At 41.9% G+C, this 14,398-nt stretch overlaps 1 protein-coding gene across 3 annotated transcripts in view; it reads right to left on the minus strand.

Moving 5' to 3' along the window:
- palm1b (paralemmin 1b) overlaps positions 1 to 14,398 on the minus strand; it is a 29,678-nt gene extending 15,280 nt beyond the window's left edge. For 2 of the 3 annotated variants that reach the window (XM_034858158.1, XM_034858157.1), the window contains exon 1: positions 13,898 to 14,398. The gene's annotated coding sequence lies outside the window, so the exon portion shown is untranslated. The remainder of the gene's footprint in view (positions 1 to 13,897) is intronic. The other variant, XM_034858156.1, reaches the window with a different exon arrangement.

Genomic DNA, 14,398 nt, shown 5'->3' on the forward strand with positions numbered 1-14,398 from the left:
GTAATGAATCTTTTAAGATATATCGGAGAGAAAAAGAAATGTCCATCTTGTTGGAACATTGTGGGTCGATGTCCAGCTGCCTCTCTCATGAATTATGGACAAACAAGGAGAAAGGAAAGCAGACACAAATGCAGGCATCTTTGCAGAGTGGTTAGAAGAGTAATTACATTTATAGCTGAGAAAGGAAGACATCCTTCCAGAGAGGCCGGCCATCGCTCACAGACAGGCCAGCAAAAACATATTCAGACCGATAAATATATTAGATCAACATTATCAGTCAGACAGGGCTCAGAGAAGAAGTGGTCTTAGCCGGCAGACTTGCATACAAACAGACTAAAACTAGGGATGTTTTTTGTCAATATGTCAAGGCAGGTGCATGACAGAAGAAGTTAGGGAAACGGACTAATGACCAGCTCTATTCCCTGTTGAGTGCACTACTGCTGTAGCATTTCCAGGAACACATTAACTGCCTGCAAAAAGCACCAACATCCTCTTCTAATAGCATCATGGTCCTCTGGCACCAGGAGTCTCTTTACACACTCTCCATCAACAATGAAATGGCCTAAAAGTGATTGCTTTAACGAGCATGGCGCTAAATGAACTATAATCCGGCTCAACATCTGTGTTTAGCGATATCATGGTGGTCTAAAGCCAAACCTGAAGTTAAAACGCTCCATTTTAAGGTGACAAGTTTTGTTTTCTTTCCTCTGAATTTACAGGACGCACCAAACACTCAATCACTTTTCATTTTACAAAATGATTGCCCCTGCTGTATCAGAAACATCCCTTTGGAAACGTTGTTTTTGTAAAGGAACCAAGTTTACCACAGCCAATTGCACTGATTTGTTTGGAAAACTCGGCTAAGAGTCTTTGTATTCATTATTTACGCTACACAGTCTGGGAGTAAAAAGGTCAGCAAGCACACGCTGTACTGAGCCGTACAGTTAGACGAGTCACACTGTGTGACTGTGTCTGCAACTGTGGCCATCCATCTATGTGTCTATCTTTAGGGGGGTGTAAAACAAAATTGCAAAATTTGTCTTGCAAAACATTTGCAAGACAAATACAGCACCACATTAACAAGCCTCCAATCATGTTTCATTTTATTGTTACACGTTACATTAACATGCACTCGTTTGAAATCAGGCAAAGTCCGCATTTTTACGCGGGGGGCAATTTATTTTGCTGCAAAAAATTGCAGATTTCCATGCAAAATAATGCGGGGCTTGCAGGATTTTTGTTGCTAAAAGTCACAAATATCTTAACAGTAAGTTGAAAAATGTTGTGTTTACTTTACACTATGCAGCCATGTCCCCTGTTGCCATGGTAATGTTATGAAATGACGCAATTGCACAACAAGAAAAACACATTCCATTTTTCATTAAACCGCAGTTGTTCCAAGTGCCTGCAATTTCATCGCATAGATATTCCAGATATTCTATTGAATTTTTAAAGAAAATGTGCCGCATAATCAAGGATTTTTGCAACAAATCTTGAGCATGTGCAGGACGGATCGTGCAGTGTCGTGAAGCCTTTTAAAACACAATTAGCATCTGCGCATGCGTGAACATCTTGCGCATGCGCAGAACGGATCGTGTAGGCAGGCGGATTGTGTACCGAAACCTCCCCTAAAATTGGATCATACCAATTCTGCAATGCAGGGGTGGCGCAAGTGACTACACAGTTAAAAAAACTAAAAACAGCCAAAATGAATGTAATATACTAGACATTTACACAATACACAATTCACATTAACAATGCAGAATGGCTAGGTTAACAGGTGCAAATAATATTTTGATCTTTAACATAAAAGTATGAACTTACTAAATAAATATAGGATATATACAGACATTATACCAGGTCTGTCTTTGAGGACTAAAACAGGTAGCGCAGAGCTACCGTGACGGCAGCCATGCACCCCGTCACAGGGGGAGTGACAGATTACAGCAGGTCTCATCACCACTAATCTAGGATTATCGTAAACAAACACCACGGCAACGGGGAATTGGACTGATTCTGATCCTGCCTCGAACGATCACACATAAAGCATGTTGGTGAAGCATCTGTGCTTCAATAGGTAGTAAACACTTCAAAGCACAATGTCTGACTTGAACTAACGCCTACAAAGTTACAACTATATGGGTCAAAATAGAATGAAAAATACATATTCTATATTTTACTTAGTGTCAACAAATCTCACAAAAGAACCGACATTAAAGTAATCCTACTAACAAGCCTGATTTAACTTTCTTCAATTTCTCTGCCAATGACAGTGAATGTCATGTTTGCTTATTACGATGAACCTGGGCACTGTAGTTTATTTTAAGTCAGTCTATTACACACTAGCGCATTAAATCCACCACTGAAAATAGTCCTCTTCAGATCCACACTACTACTCCTGTTTTAGTAACATTTGCAAAAAGAAAAAAAAATTGTTAAAAAAGAAATGAAAAAGTATATTCATGGCATGTTTGATGTTTTTAAATGAATGGGCTTAGGGCTGAGAAAGTATTATTCTTTTTATGGAATTGGTTGATAGAATATCCCAGGCCTTATAATCCTTTATACTAAACCATAACTGAATTTTACACTGATTTGAATACAGATGAAGAACTCTGAAATGTCCCTGCACCACATACTCTACATAAAGTACATTTGAAAGCTCGTTGGCCAATTAGGAACCTTCTCAGTAACCAATCAGAGAATAGAGAGGCACTAATTACAGTCAGAGCAACAGGTATGTTATCAAGCCATACAAGCAGAGGAGACAAGTAGCCTGAAACAAAATGAAAGACACTGAGAGAAATCATTCATTCTCACTAAGTTTACACTATTCATATACAGTAATTTTCCAAAGTACAACAAATAATTTTGAAAATAGCCTCTAATGGTTCCAGTTAGGGACTGTTTGTTTTTTATTTAAGGGGCTACTGGAGGAGTTTGGGGATTTTTAGTCAAATTAGACTCCCCACTCCATTTGCCAGCAATACATTTCTTTGACCCTCCAAAATGAATGGGAAAAGGTTTGACCCTCCCTAACAATTTATTTATACCTTCTGTTCTGGTTTGCACTTGGTGAAGATGTACAGACAGACACTGTTTCTTTACACTTACAACATACATGACTAACCTCTGCTTTCTCATCTTACACATCACACTCCGATGATACGGTGGCCATTTCAGTAGATTAAATCACTAACAAAAACATACATAAACCAAATGTACACTTCCTGTATTACTGCATTACTTCAAATAACAAGTTACTCCTATAGTAAACTAGTATTCACATGAAATAAAACAATAAATCATTGAGACCATTCCACAAAGCACACTGGGTAACAAACTCAACACATGGCTGGTTGCTATGGCCTTGTCCTAGGCTTCCTCAGTCATTGTATATTTTAGCATATAAGTAAAGCTGCTGAAGCTGAATATTATCCAAAACTCCATTTCACAGACAAGCGTCAACTTTGGGAACTTGCATGCTACCACTCCTTGTGTCTTTGTCAAAATGTCTGCTATTTCACTACTAAATTCACTTCTGAGACCATTTTTATGCAAGAAATCAACTACGTAGAGCTCAAACATGGGCCGTTTTACAAAGAATTGATTGCTGATTGCAAATTTGGTCAGACTGTGTTGGAGTTCAGAAGCGCCATAGTCTGATGTGACAGCTGTGAGATGGCTGGCTCTCTCAGGAGACTCGCAGACAGGAGGCGTTTATTTCCCAATCATTTGTTTAAATAACTCAACATATCACACATATCCAGGAATAATGTGGAAGTAATTTGACAAGCTCGCTGACTGGGACTCCAAAACTCAGGTTGCTTTCATGGGTCATTTTGTCGGGTCAGACCTATCTGCTAGCGATGGGGGGCTGAGACTGAGAGCTACATGGAAAAGATATGTACCAACCAACCCACTTTGAAATTTTGCTGTTCCTTCTCTAGACTAAAAGACATTGGGTGACCCTCCCCTTAACAAAGAATAAAAAGACATGACCCTCCCTTATGCAGATTCTAATGACCTATTTCTACAAATCCCTTCTTGCCTTAAGTTAGGTGTTCATTCATAGCAGCAAGAACCTTTTAACTGATATTACGCAGCCATTATGAAACGTCCCAGCATGAAATGGCCTCTAAAGATTTCACACACAAGCACACTCACACAAATAACTCCTGTGTAAATATCAGATGGAATTTGAGAGGCAAGAAAAAAAGAAAAGAAATTATAGGTCAAATAGAAGCACTAATTACTTCATATAACTTAAAATCTGGGAAGATCCCAGATGTGAACAAGATGGTAATATCTGGCTATTCCTGAATGAAAAAGTGTGACAGACCCAGACCCAGACACACACACACACACACACACACACACACACACACACACAAACACACACACACAGCCCAATACACACAGAATAACACTGGGACAACAATGTATTCTCCTCAAAAAGAATGATGACTGTGAAAATGACTCTTCAGCTTAATGACCCAGGCCCTGCATCAGAAAACAGAGAGTCTGTAAAAGGAAACTAATCTCCGATCCCTCTCACAGAGTTGGAGTGGCACTTCTTTCTCCTTCACTCTACTCCCCACTTCCACAGTTTCCTTCCTTCAGTCGAAAGAGCAAAGGGACTCCCATCCTTTCTGCCCTGGCCCCAACCACACACACGCACGGACGCACACACACACACACACACACACACACACACACACACACACACACACACACACACACACACACACACACACTCATCCCAGGCCGATACCCACACCATGACTTCTCCACCACCACACATGCAGCTCTACATCCTTCTCTCTGAGGCGTAATACACACACTGCCAAACGTAAACAGTGCAGTGCCAATAAAAACTTGAGGACGTCCGCTGAGGTCACATGTTAGTATTCCAGGGGTCAGAGGGGAAATCTCCTTTCACCACCAAAGGTCCGCCATAAATCACAAATTACAGCTCTGTCGGTATGGCGGAGAGTGTTTAATAAGACAAATGAGAAGCCGCATGCAGACTGAGGTACATGGGGTGGGATGAGGAGGTCAGAAAGAAATGATGAAATTAAGTTTTTCTGTCAAAGATTTTTTAAGAAATGAATACCTTGATGCAAGTTAACAAAGAGAAACTTTGAAAAAAAAAAGAAGTTATTTTGTGATTGAAAAATGTGTACTGGGTGTCGTAAATGACAGAATAAAGAAGCAGAGGCTATCTTGAGATTTACTGTAGTTCTCAGCACTGGTCACGCTTCTCAGATCCTGCAATACCCATAATTGCCGAAAGAAGCAGCCAGTGGATATGGATCAAGCGGAAAGACCCTAGTTGGGCTCAAAGTGCATCAATATGACCCCCCACCCCATAACCCCACTTGAGAGCGCAGGTCACAACCTTCAAAGAGGAGGGAGAACAAGGTGCGCCTTTTAAAACAACTTCTTTTTTTTCTTTTTCTTTTTTTTTTTTTACAATTGGGCATGGGACACAAGCTCAGGTTTGATCACCCTGTAGCTGGCCACCTTTGATGAGGGTGTCTAGTGTTGAAAGGCCGAAACACCCCCTGATTTAAAGGTACACTACTGATGATGTGTCCCGAAATTAACAACTTTCCACATCTAAAATTCAGCTCTCATGCCACTCTCAACATCAAGGCGAACCTCATGTGCATACCATCTATTGGCACAATGGACAGTTTAAATCATGTCCCGTGTTTGATAATTCCACCTACAGTAAATAGTGTAACAAGCAAGACACCCTGTCTGGTTAATGACCATGTGTTTCAAATTTTAATTCTTTTTCACAGGATGTGTAGTACTGTCCATGACTACTGAAAGGATTTGGATGTGTAAAATCGATGCAAAGACCCATGAAGGCAACACACACAGTGTGTTTCTTCAGTGTTGAGTGGACAGTTTAAAAATGGTAAACTGATCCAGTTTTGCTTTTGGCAAGGGATAGTCTGCATCCCCCGACCTGTGTAACTGTGTGACAAGCAAACAACCATGCCCGCTTTTGACAACCAATGGCCAGGGCCTTTGTGCAAGCAGCAATAGGGAAGCATTTTTTAAATTGCAGTTTCATAGCTGGAAATGTGGTTGCCTTTGTACTGCATACTGTGAATCAGCAATATTGTTTTGTATTATTTTATAGCCTGCAGAGTGCTTCAAAGGATGGTAAAACTAAAACTAGCTTGTTGGTACAGCGTGTCGTCTGAGTACATCTGAAGAAAATTGTATCTGTAGTTCTTCCAGCCACACTTTAAGATGGCATGAAAAGCCTGCCATCACAAGAGGACATTTTTAAATGTGGATCATGGTACACAGTTTTAAACACGCTTCCCTTGCAAGAATTCATAATGTTGCCGTCATTTGTGCACACAAAATGGAAATAGAAGGGTGAAGAATGAAAAAAAAAAGATCTTCAGAGAAAAAAACTAATGCAAATGGACAGTTTTTAAATAGCGCTTTTCTAGTCTTAATGACTACTCAAAGCGCTTTTACACAGTCCAGGAACCACTCAACATTCACACACATTGGCTGAGGCTGCCACCTCCTCATCAGATAAACATTCACACACATTTACACTTCGATGCGCAACATTAGGGGCAACTCAGGGTTCAGTGTCTTGCCCAAGGACACTTTGACATGGGACTGCAGGGCCACGGATCGAACCACCAACCTTCCAATTGGCAGGCAACCTACCACTGAGCCACAGCCCACTTTGTCACCTCTGCACACCTGAGAAATCAATTCATTAGTGGGCCTGATTGTCAGATTATTGGTCTCGATAAGTTAAAAACAAATTGAGTCTATACCCACAATGTCCAGGATTGCGCCGTTGCTGCTGGAAATTCCACAGGATGTCCGTCTCTGGCCGGTAACGGATTAACAGTTAGGTAACGGATGTCTGTTAACTGACACTTTCTTTGTGCTGGAATATAACCAGTGGATTTATGAGGACCTATGAGGACCACCCAGGTATGCTTTGTGGACTAACCAGACCCGCCTCAGCAGCACTGTGGAGTAAGGTCTGGCAATGCAAGACTACAAAAATTAGACCCTGTCTGAACAGTGGGGGGGGAAGGGGATTTCAGATGCTGTTCAACTATTAGATACACTTCTGCCTTAAGTTCCTAACCTGACTAAAAGTGTCTTTCCCAGTTCTTACATGCCTTGCAGAAACATATTTCTTGTTCTGCCTCTTGTAAGTCCCGAGCTGAGACGATGTCCCCACCCTGGGTTTCTTCTCCCTGGATTCTTCATCAGCCCCCGCATTTCTTCACTTGACCACACTCGGCCTTCGTTACTTCCACAACAATAAACCTTTACTCAGCACATCCGTTCAGTCATGGAGCTTGCTTGATAATTTTTTAGAAATCCAGGGAATGCACGTCAAGTCTCCAGCTGTTTTGACACTTTTTTGATTGCTCTGTTTTGATTTCAGCCACTGCATGGAGATCAGAACACAGGTCCAGCTTGTAGACTGTAGAAAGACATCTAGCGTCTTTGATGTTACATATAGGTCTTTGTTGGGTTGTTTCAAAGCCTGGAGTTTGGTTTACTAATCAGAAAATACAACTGTGGGCATAAGGTTGGAGCGACAGCCAAGATGGCAGAGAGTGATATAAAGGCCCTTTAGCTTCCCACCTGGTAAACAATCTGTTCTGATTTCCAAGCTGTGTATTTTTAGAAGGCGTAAGCAAAGTCTCGCCAAAGACAACAGATGCAGACGTTCGTGAGCTTCTGGACACAAGCGCAAGCGTCCATATAAATTGACAGATAATCAAAAAATGCATTCACTAGCCTTAGTGCTATATAGAGCAGAACCAATTGTTATTGATTATTCAAGAAGTTGATGTTCTTGTAATGTGTGATAGGATATGACAAGAGCATCAAAATATTTTTATGGTTTTAGACTGTCAGTTGACTGTCAGTGACTAAGCCACGGCCAAGGCTGTTTGAAAGGATGGTGGATGGGGATTTGTCCACTTGTTTTCAGACATTTAATAGACTAAAAGACAAATCAATTAACCAATGAAATAATTGCAAGACTAATCAATAAACTCATTGGTAGTTGCCTTACACAAAATGAGCAACAGATCACTTCAGAACAGAGGCCCCCAGAACTAGACCAGCAGCTCTACAACTTGACCAAACTTGAATATGGTTGCTCCAGAAAAAAGGGTCAACCTCCCAGTTACTGTCTGCTTCTCACGGAACACCTACACTAGAGCAACTTGGGTTTTGTACAATTTGTGTAACAGGTCAGAAATAATAGCAAACTTGAACCCACATGCATGACTCAAAGGAAGACAGATTGATATAAAAGTTCAGATTAACTTGAACCAAAAGAAGGGCACGGGCCAAAACCAAGAAGAGAATCAAAACAGGCAAACTTATTCCAAGGGGTTAGGTGGAGAATCACCAGTGTGTGCAAAAGGACAGGCTAACAAATGCAAAAAGAGACAATCTGACAAAGTGCAGGTGGCAATTGGATGGTATGTATGCTGCTAGACTAATTAGGGAAATGGGGAGCAGGTGGGTGGGGTAAATCAGATGATGGAAATGGCTGGAAAAGGGTTACTGCAGGGCAAGAGGGGGTGGCTGGATGTGGGACTCAGGTCAAGGGGACAGGTGGAAGAGTCTGAGGGCATCTGGTGGACAGGTAGAGAAATGGCGATGAACAGGCACAGAGGCAGAATGAACAGGGATGACTACAACAGACGCAGGCAATGTGACAGTGTTCCCCTCGTAGGAATGCTCTCACATGATGTTAATATGAATGCAGGCGATATAGAGTCTTGGGGGAAATCCTAATGTCCTGACCCACAGATATAGCTAGTATTCGGACTGCAACTAAGAGTTACTTTCATTACAGATTAACCTGCAGATTATTCTCTAGATTATTCTATATGTCTATAAAATGTCAGAAAATAGTGACTAATGTCCATAAAACATGGAGATCTTAATATTTGAGAGGCGGAAGACAGTATTTTCTGACATTTTTGGATGAAAAAGAATCACTTTTAACAATTAATCAATCATAAAAATGGTCACAACAGGCTATTATTTTTGTTTTGATCGACTAATCGGGTAGTCGACTAATCCTTGCAGCTCTAGGGCTTAAACGTATTTCATGAATTGGAGTGCATAAATGGATTATTGACTTTTTCCTTAGTCTGCATCTTTTTGTGGGAATAATGTACAAACATTAGCATTAACATGAACGCTGACAGAACAGTTTTTACGTGTACAGACAATTTCTATAAAGGACCGTCTCCTGTGTCCCGGTGTACCATCAGGTCAATCAGTAAACTCTATACATCCGGCTATAGGAAGCCAATGGACTTGCATTATTGTAGCCGTCTTTTAATGTTGATAGAGCAACCATTAGGCCAAATAGGTGCCTTCCCTCATGGCAAGGTCCCAATCCCCACTTAAGGCCCTCAAGAGGCTCAGGAATTGTTTATGCTAAGTATGTTTGTCCAATATCACCCTACCCAATCTCTTCTGGGATTATAAAAAACTATTCCGTCTCCAACTTGCCCTTAAACCAGATGGACGTGTGTGTGTGTGTGTGTGTGTGTGTGTGTGTGTGTGTGTGTGTGCGTGCGTGTGTGTATGTGGTGTAAGTTTCAGTTTATCTACAGTGCAGAAAGAGAGATGCATTCTCCCTGGTGCTTATCAATAGTGCTTTTGATATCATCTTTGCAACAACACTGGTGATCGTCATATGAGCATGTGGCTGAGAGCGTGTTTTGGGAGGAGTGCATAACACGCACACAAACATGCATGCACGCACGCACACACACACACCACTGAGCACATTTGCCTCTGAGATTAAACTTACTTTGTGGCTAAAAATGACAGTTTATCAGAAGACAGACGATCTGCTGGGTAGAGAGTGGAAAAAACAAATCCTCTTTCACCTTATCTGTCATGACAAAGCAGCAAGGAGGGGGGGTTTGAGATACTTAGTCAGAAAGAAATTTAAAAAAGTGACTATCCAGGAGGAAAAGAGGAGGCAGAGATTAATAGAAAGAGAAGAAAAACCCATAGCGACAGAAAGGGCCAGGTGGGTTGCATCGCATCATCAAATAATAGCTCCCATGTCTACTATCTGCCCAGATGTTACTCCACATGTGTATGCTTGCAGAGCAAACTTTCACTTCCACTTCCTCTCTCTCCCTACAATACCATCTTTTTGCACAAAACAGTAACCACAAGGTCTTCTGTAATGCATGACATTCATTTTTCTTCAATACCATGGTGATTTTATAACCACTGCATAAATGGTTTCTTAATGACAGCAAGGTCATTGAGGATAATGAGCAATATCTATCACTCTGGGGCTACTCGCTCACGGCAGGATGTGAACCCGTGAGAGGCCTGCTGTCCTCTGGTAAAAGCAAATTGCTTTCATGCATTAGCAGTTGGTAGTGCTACGTGAGAAGCAAAGAACATGAGATGTTTTCCTGTCACTTATAATGTAGAAGTTACTTTTGGCATTTACATCAAATGTATTAACTGCTTTTTTTTTTTATTGCTTGGAAAGCAGCTTTTAACACAACGTGTTGACATTGGTACTACCAACTAACTAACTAACTAACTAACTGCAAGTTTATATAATGAACGTGTAAGCAAACAGTTACTTATTTACAGATCCAGCATCATTCATTTGACACAAATGTCCAGTCTTCTTTTAAGTTCTGTTTTGATCTCCATTATCTCAACACTGCTAAATGCTGCACTATGTTAACCAGTGAGTCCCTCACTTTGTTTATCTGCCATTTGGTGCTTTTCGGATTAAAACAGCTCTCTGCTGCATGGGAAACAGTGTTAATGAGGGCTGTAAGTCTGAACCAAAACAGCAACAATTTGGGGTTGGAAACCCCCCAAAAAATGAGGCTGAAAGATGCTTAAATGCTCTGCAATGCTGAGGTGAACGGTGCTAATTCTCTGTGGTTTGTCACTACGAGTGACCCCAGCAGCAATCTGATCCATTGTTACTATAAGGACATTGATTACTTAAATGACATGTTTGTGCAACTTATCTGCACTGTAAGTGAGCATTGGTGTTTTTTTTGCATTGCTGTCAGTGACAAAACTGTAACATCACTTGGACGTACTTTCCCAATTCAAGCTGTTTATCAGGGCAGTAAGCGCGTGTTCTTTTTGGCAACACTTTTACACTTTCACTCCAAGAGGCACCTCAATGTGATCTTTTTTTCCCCCTGTCCTGCTCACTGAAAACTTGTGATATTTAGAGCTCACTAAAGGGCGTTTTGACTGTAGTTAGTTGGTAGTAAGGAGTGTAACTCATTCGCAATTCACCTCATTTTTCATTGACAGTCCAAGATTAGGATGAACGACTGCTCGGTTACCAGGCCGTTTCCGCTATCTAAATTGGTGAAAACAGATCCATCCCAGTGCCCAGCCTGTCAGGCCAGGAGACAGACATCTCTCACACACACACACACACACACACACTGGGGGGGCATACATGCAAAGACTGACTAATACACACACAAATGCTGCACAAACGCAAACACACAGATAAGCACACAAAATCTGACACACAGAAATGTGGCTGTCCAGAGTCATAATGCCACATGATGATTGGGTGGACAAGACAAGTGCTGTCAGCTCTACAGCCAGTTGCTGACACAACACAGACCGCAGTCCACCGGATATAGACCCTCAGCTTGCACACAGCCAGGATGAAGCCTACGGAGGACTTAACATGTCTCACTCATACAATAAAATGACAGAACTGACAAACAAACAGCAAACTTCCTTTGTTGTTTTCATACCAATACAAACATGCATTGATGGTCTTACAGTAATTCTCACAAATTCAGGTTTTCATTGTGGTTCTTAAATGCCCCGTAGTGTATTTAATTCCCATATTCTTAAGATAAGAAGGATTGACTTTGGTGCTTTCATATATGTGCTCGGAGATCTGAATTTAGTGTTAAGGTCTATTTTATTCGGTAATAAAGAAGGACAGATTTCCACTATGTTGGACAAAGAAGACTAATGCACATAATATAATAACATATAAATAAAAATAATCTAACACTGTGATTTCTAACTTACATTTTCTAGGTAATGTCTCCTGAAAAAGAGGGCGTTATGACTCATGATCATGAGTTTGATCCTATCATGTGCATTTTTGCAAGATTTCTAAAATGCAAGTATACTATCATTTTAGAAAATGTAACACTGTGACCCAGTACACACAAATGGCAAGGGGGGAGGGCGGAATGCCAGAAAAATCTCTAGATCCTTTGGGAAAACATAATAGTTATAACATCCTATTTTGAATCAACGTTTGTTGTGTTGTTGTTTTTTGTCAATGTTTTTTTGTCAAATATTTGTTGCCTTTTCGACGTTTTTGTTGCTTTTCCCCCTTATTTGTTGCATTTCTTTCCATCCTATTTTTTATCCGATTGTTCTCCAACCGTCTTTATCATTCAGAAACCAGAACTCAACAAATGTTGAGCAGGTCTCATTTTCACTCCTATCACATAAAGAGAGGCAAAACGGTCTATTGTTAGAAGTTCCATAACATCGGCAGGGTAGCGCCATTGAGTTCATTTTCCAGTCAGAGGGACTGACGGGAAATGACACAAATTGAACAACAATTCAATATTTGGGGGGGGGGGGTTGGAGCCCCAGAAGCCAACCTCTGGCTCCGCCCCTGCTTCACACACTCTATGCTGTCATCATGAACTTGATGGTCTAATGTCAACAAGATGTTGTCCACAACAGTGAAGTCTGTTCACAGGACAGAAACCAAGGAGAGAAACAATGGACCAAAGAGAAAAACACACACTGTCTGGTGTCACCTGCTGTGATCAAACATAATTAGAAAAAAAAGGAGTTGGTTCAATTGATATTGTTCTATTCCTAGACTGGAATAGAAACAGAAGGCGAATATACACACGCCTACGTGATACTGTGAGAGGACAGAGGAGCCTGACTGGGCTGAAATGAATTTGAGCTCAGGCAGTTAGGGATGCACAGACTAATTCTCTGCTATCACATATAAAACCCGAGTGCCTGGTCCACTGCACAGTGTGAATTCCAGACAGGAGTATGTAATGGCCAAGGGTTTTCAGCTCATGCGCGCCATGTTGGAGCAGACTGCTCACATCACAACACACCGTAGAATAGCCCGTTATACTCTCCTCTCTCCTCCACAGCCTGTAGCCAGGCACTCAGCATCTCCCAGCCACGCAGTGACGGCCACGCACGGCTGGCGCCACTGGAGATCCACTGTCGCGTCGAGGCATTAAATAAAAAAAAGCAGGCATCCTGAAAACACTGTCCTCGCAAAACAGATCGATATTAGGCTACATGATAGATCATTAAAGGCTTTCGCGTAAACATGTCGTCCCGTTACACCTGTGGGCCTGACTGTATCATGGCTTCAAAGTCCAATAAAGCGGGCCTCTGGGGATCCAATAGGCTAAAAGCTGTTGATATGACATGCTCATGCAGCTGTTTTTTTCTTCTATTTTTTTTGTTTTACCTCCAAACCCGAGCCTGACTTTATTGTGAGCTTGTTATTTTAAATGTGTATTTATGTGCCTTTAAGGATGCTGCGCCTCTTGTGATTTGTAACCTCGTATGCTATTAACGCATCGGCCGTGTTTACAGTAAAGGATTTCACTGGCACAGAAGGACACCGCAAATACATCGTCCTTATTTGCATTTTCCCCTTGTCTCCATCCCCCTGCGCCGCTCTGTCATCCTTCCTGCCAGAGTCAAAAGGATGCTGCCGGGCTGGAAGCTTAAATATTGCGCCGCTGGACAAACCACCAAAAGCAGGTCAGCTACAGGAAAACACGGGCACAAGCACCGCACACCGTAAATCACGACTTACTCTGTTGCAGATCCCTTTCGCTTCCCGCCACAGATGTGTTCCAAACAGGGTTATCTTCTTGTTTATTTTCCTATTCTGTACCCCTTCCTCTCCTCCTCCTCTTCTTCTTCTTCCTCTTCCTCCTCCTCTTCTTCTTTTTCTTCTGGCTGGCACCCCTCCTGTTAGTGCTGAGGTGATGCCGTGGGCAGCCTGAGCGCGCAGCCCGACAATAATAAAACCCCAATGGTTTCCTCTCGAGCGAAAAAGACGCACGACGGACTTGGCTCTGCCCTAAGTGGAATTCTCATGGGCGGTGGGGCGTCGTCTGAAGCAGGTTGTAGTTAGTGCATGGCTGAGAGAGAGAGAGAGAGAGAGAGAGAGAGGTATGTGAAGGGGAGTGGGAGAGGGGGAAAGGATACGCCTCTCTGCCTTTTGGAGATAAAGGGGGCCCTGGATGTGCGCGTTGACTAAGATATGGGTCCTCCTCTCCAAACGGGGGCCCTGTTGGCTCTCCTCCAGCCT

This window comes from Etheostoma cragini, chromosome 20 (assembly GCF_013103735.1).
Source record: "Etheostoma cragini isolate CJK2018 chromosome 20, CSU_Ecrag_1.0, whole genome shotgun sequence".
In the NCBI taxonomy this organism is placed as follows: Eukaryota; Metazoa; Chordata; class Actinopteri; order Perciformes; family Percidae; genus Etheostoma; species Etheostoma cragini.